At 42.9% G+C, this 5,784-nt stretch overlaps 1 protein-coding gene across 1 annotated transcript in view; it reads left to right on the top strand.

Annotated features, from left to right (window-relative positions):
* Positions 1-5,784, top strand: part of OTOP1 (otopetrin 1) — a 162,542-nt gene that overhangs the window by 101,224 nt on the left and 55,534 nt on the right. The window lies entirely within an intron of this gene.

Raw genomic sequence — 5,784 nt, 5'->3', positions numbered from 1 at the left:
GAAGGGGGGAGGCCTGGCGACGCTGCGCCCTGCCGGGCGCTCACTGACAGGGCCGGGGGGGCCGAGGCGGCCAGGGAGGAACAGCCAAAATGCCCCCTCGGCTTATGCGCGGGTCACCAATTTTTCCCAGTTCTCTGTGGGAAAATCGGTCCCTCGGCTTATACTCGGGTCGACTTATACTCGAGTATATACGGTAAGTCTTTTTCTTTATTTTACAGTAAGGCAGGCATGTCTGCATGCATTGGTGACGGTTACAGGTTCCAAGCCCTCTTCCCACCTTTATAGTTTTTACAAACAGCTTTACCATTTGATCATTTTTAATATCTGCATTGGAGTACATCTTTAAAATATTTTCATAGTCCACTCCTTTAGTCTGGTTCAGTAGAAAAAACGCACAGTGTTGCCTGCAGGTCACAGTGCTGGGGTGTTGCAGTTGACATTGGTGAACTGTGAACGTCTCAGCTTGCTGCTCTAAAAACATCACTATGGAGCCAGGAAAGTCAGGGCTATCCGGCGGCCTTCCATAAGAATAAAAAAATTCACCATATCCAGGAGATGGGAAATAGAGGGTAGAGGGCCAGCCAGTGTTCACCAGGCAGAATGTGAGGGTGGGTATTTACAATTAATTCAAAAGGTCTTTTGGAGATTTGTCTCTGGGGTAGCAGGTCACAAGGGTAGACCCCTAGAAAGGCAGTATTTCCAGAGAACAAGTGGAGGAGCTGCAGTGTGTCCATACTCACATATAATCAAAAAGCACATTCCTTGTGTGACTTATTTCAATAAGGTTTTCAAAGATTGCATAGAGAATCATGTTGACGGTGTTGGGGAGGGGTTGTGCAAATCTAATTTTGGCTCTGAGGTTACCGTTCCTGATCAAAGAATAGTGCTCAGAGCACCCCTGATCAGGACTTAAGTCAAAACAATACAAAGTATACCCTCGGTTAAACTCTTCCCGGCTGATTAATAGTGGCCTGTCTTTCATGCCTTTGCCTGTGGCTTGCACCATCTGCATGTATTCTCTCACAAAAAGACCGTGTTCATAATCAGGCTGAAGAGGCTTTGCGGGATCTGCTCGCCATCACAATGGAGGGCGCAAAAATTGACATTGCAGTGTTGAAAATTGAATGGGTTTCTTTCATAATCCCCACTAAAAGATGCATTGTCCACAAACCCAATCACTAATTGTTTAGGTAGCTGCCCCAGAAATAGATTTTCCTGATTACACACAAGGCTACTTGCAGGAATGCTGTAAACTTTCATCCCCACTTGATCAATGGGGTATTTGGCATTGAAGGTGAGCAAAGCTTCTGCATGGCCAAGGCGCACTCCCGGGGCTACTTTTACACGTTTTACAAAGAGAGAAGCCGCCAGGAGTTGCACTTTGTAATTCTCATTGCCATCCTTCATCACACAAAATTCATTTCTGCTTCTTGTGAGTTTGACTTTCACATCAACACCGTTAATTAGCAGTCTGTCTTGAAAAAACAGTTTGCTATGCAGAGGCCCTAGCAGGTCCCATTTATGACTACTGGCCGTGTGTCTTGCTCTCGCTTTGAAACCGGAGTTCCCAACGGCTGTCAGTAGAGTACTCTCCATGAGATCCGAGTCATCTTTGTAAAAAACCCCAGCTGTAAATTGGGTACCCAGCACATCACCACCAAGGTTCAGAATCAGTTCAATCATGGCCCGATAAGAATAGCAATGATGGCTCTGTGTAATGAGCCGATCTCCCAAGGTAACATCCAGCTGGTTAAACAGTGATGCTATGGGGTAGTTGGTCAGGGCCACCCTTGCCCCATCATCAATATCAGCCCTGTCAGCCTTTACAATCTTGCAACTCACATACAGCAGGGTGTTGTTAAAATCCGTGTAATGTTCACCATGCCCCGTGATAAAAAATTCCAGGGAAGTGTTGGGTGTTAGTGCTGATAAAGGAGGGATCTCGACATAGGTACTGTTTTCAATACTAGTCTGTGTAGGTGCCAGTTGAAAAAGATCCAGTTCTGATTTAACACATTCCTCTGAAGCAGAATGAATAAATGACATATTGTATTAGAATATGTCTTCCTTGTCACAGGGCTTCCTCTTCTGTGCATGTCTCCTCTTGGTATGACGGGTCTTTTTCACAAGTCTTCTCTTTTTAAATGGAATAGGTGGGCCCAATGCATAATTCTTCCTGGCTATGAATATCCCTGATCCATCCTGCCCCCTCTCAACAACACGGGATACAAGATGCCCCATAACATCTCTAGCAATGTTTTTGGCAGCAGATTTCACATGCGGCTTAATGATTTCTAATCCTTGCCTCAAAAAAGACATTGCTTTTCGAAAAAGCCCACGGGACAGACCCCTAAACCTGTCCCGTACATAATGGGGGCTCCTTGGAAGCCTGGAAGGCCACCACTGGCTTGTGCCCTGTAGTAACCCTTGTAGTCTTGAGGGCTCCCGTGCTCCTTGATTGCAACCATCCTTCACTTTTCCGAGGCCTAAAATGAAGATTGACAATCACCTTCCCGTGATAAAAATGCACGTTTTTGTCCTGGTCGGTTTTGATTTCTATAGTAACGGTATCGATGTGATGTTTGTTGACCGGTACATAATGTGGATGGTCATAGGTCATCGTGATGAAATCATTGTCTTGCCCTCGCACAGGCACACAGTGCAGTAATGGCACATAGAAGTCACCCACTATCTGGAGCTCTACAATGTCTGTGTAAACATATAAGGTGCTGAATCCAGGGAATATACCTAACAGATGTCCAAGTTCTCCGCTAACTAGAATGGTATGCGATTCATCCCCTTTAAGATTATTTTTTCGACCCACTGAATCATAATGTAGGGTTGTCTTAGGTCCGTCCTTGGCATTTGATATAAGCTTGTTCATATTTTCTAACAGTTGTCGGATGCTGCTATAGTACCCGCTTCTCAAAGAAAAATTCCATCTCTTTCTCTCGTTAGCAATTTCAAAATATCCAGGAGAAGTTAATGTGTGCCAACTATGCGGATACTGTATCTCTGCTAGCCCTACTTCTCATGACCTTGGAAGATCCAACGATCTCGCTAATTGAATAGTAAAATTAGAATTTCTGTTTTGGGGGGAAATTGCTGCTGATGCATTGCTGGGAAGGGTGATGTAAAACTCTGCCATATCAAAGATGTTGTACTTCAGTCTCCTTAACCCAACTGTTGAACTTCTCTGGCCATCCAGTCCATTTGACTAGAAACTCTCTGTGTCTCCCCCGCCCTCTTTTTTGGATAATTTTCTCTATTCTGTATATGCGCTGTTGGTCAGCAGGAACCCTTTGGAGCTCCTCAAAGTAAAAAGCCCCCTTTATAGGGTCGCCTGTGTAATCATTTAATCTATACACCACTCTTTTCCCCCTTGTCTCCAGTTCTTTGATGATGAATATCTCATCCGTATAGGTTTGCTGATAGCCCTTTTCAAACTTACCCTTCAGTCTGGATACCCTGACATGATCTCCCATTTAAAACATTTTTCCTTTCTTTTACTTTTTAAAGCTACCCCATAAAGCCTCATCCACACATCCCTTTCATTAGACAAATTTATGGTGTTAGGAGCAGTCCCAATGCTACGATGGTAAGTGTTATTGTACCCCTGAATAGTATCTGCCAAAATGTCCACATACCGATGGGTATTTCTAGCTGTGAAATATCTCCAGAGTTTGTTTTTTAGGGTTCTATTAAACTTTTCTATAACGGCTGCTTTACTTTCACTATGAGTGACAAAATGATGAATGCCATAACATGCTAAAAGTTTCTTCAGCATCTGTCTGTATTTTTTGGGGTGTGCGTCCTGTTTCAACGATATTCTGAAAGGTGGATGTAACTTCCCTCCCTGATTTATCAGATAAAGGGGAGGCCCAGGCATATTTAGATAACACATTGATAACTGCTAAGATGTACTTTTTTCCATGATTCTCCTTAGAAAATTTGGAGACATCTATGAAGTCAGCCTGCCATTGATGATCTAAGCCAGACACTACTGTTTTATTTCTAGGAAAATTAATTCTTGCGGGCTTATGAAGCGTATAAGCGTCTTGCCCTGACAGCCACATCTTGGTCAGGTTTTTATCATGTTTTCTAGCTTCCTGAAAAAGGGTATTCACACCTCCATAACTCCCTACACATCCTGGTGTATAATAAATATGGCTTAGCTTTTCATGCATCATTATAATGAAAGACCACTGACAAATGGTCAAGCATTGATGTTAACACAGTCTTTTATTGGTTCTACAGAGTTCAGAGGGGGGCATGGTTCCACCATCAGAAAAATATCCCTCATCACCACTATCAGAATCAGAAGATAAATGACCATAACACGCTATTTTACAATATGTTGACCCGCCTGTGCCCCACAAATCATGTCCGCAGTCACAAGGAAACCAGTCTTTACACAAATTGCAGCTCTTTAACTCACAGGGTAGATAGCGTGGTGTCTGGGATAGCTCAGAATCCCTGTTATACTCTAGATCAGAAAAATCTGCAGAAGCTTTGTGACCACGGTGATTACCATAGGAATATAAAATCAGGGTGTCTTGAAGTGTTTGCTGTCTAGGTGTTATTAATTAGGAGTCTGCAAAATATAAAGCACATCCTGTTAGTCTGCTATCCATTCCAGCAGCATTTACATTATCATAAATAAAAAGATATTTACTTACCATTGCTGGGAGATAATGTAGCATCATTCATCCTTTCACAAGCTGTCTGGTAAGTACTCTGTACCTCATCGTTAAAGTTACAACACACCATGCTACAGCCGTGCAAAACAGGTCTGAATAAAAAAAATTCTTTATCATAACCCCTGCAACAGATTTTGTTGCATTCTGCTGGCTGGGATCTTGTGTCAGAGTGTGCAATGCTAGCTTTTGTTGTTGTTTTAAAAACAGCTTTGGAATCAGAGGTTGCCAAATTAAATCGCTAGCTGTTCAGGCCTGCCTGCACAAACTCCCCTGCCCCTTGCAATGACACTCCCTTGAGCATTGCGCATGCCCAGAATCATTGGGGGGGGGATAACATGCACGGGCATGTCCCGAACAAGGCCTAACCCCCTTTTTTACTAGCAGACACAAACACGCATGCCCGGAATCGTGGTCCTGACATGCCTGAACAAGGCTTGCCGCCTGGCTGCTAGCCTCTTGTGAGCATTTTAATTCCTGTTAATATTCCTTGTCTTTTGCTGCAGGGGGGGGGGCAGAATAAATTTTATTAAGGCCATGCCTCGAACGGTTACGTGTACATAAGGATTTCAGGGTGCAATTGGCAAAATATGTGTCTTTAGATTTTTACAAAGGTAAAAACCAGCTGCAGGGTTTTAAAAGGGCTGTGGTTTGTTTTTTCCCCCCTGCATTCGAGGAAATTATTTTAAAACCGCCTAAAAATAAATACCTTTTAGAAAAAAGGGAGTTAAATGCAGGCCCTGGCTGCCTTTTAGGGGCTCCTTTTTCCCCAGCTTTTGAGGCACTGATTTTTAAAACTCCACAAAATTAAAAGCATCATTAGGCTAGAATGATTAGAAATAAAAAGCATTTTTTATTTTTTTTATTTCACAGCTCCCCAAAGTAGGGCTTTCCCCAAAACACAGGCCTCTGTTAATTATTCACTTTACTTAGCTTTTTTTGGTTTTGAATGTCCATAGAATTAGTCTAGGGTTAAGCTAATCATGTACCCAGAGGATTGACTGCCACATCTTTCTTTTTTTTTTTTTAATTAAAGATTTTTAAAAGTTTTACAATATAACTCCCCACCTCCCTCAAACCCCCCCCC

This window comes from Protobothrops mucrosquamatus, unplaced genomic scaffold, assembly GCF_001527695.2.
Source record: "Protobothrops mucrosquamatus isolate PMUCROS unplaced genomic scaffold, P.Mucros_1.0 scaffold618, whole genome shotgun sequence".
Classification (NCBI taxonomy): Eukaryota; Metazoa; Chordata; class Lepidosauria; order Squamata; family Viperidae; genus Protobothrops; species Protobothrops mucrosquamatus.
The sequence above is the reverse complement of the archived record's forward strand: the minus strand, read 5'-3'. Positions and strand labels throughout refer to the sequence as shown.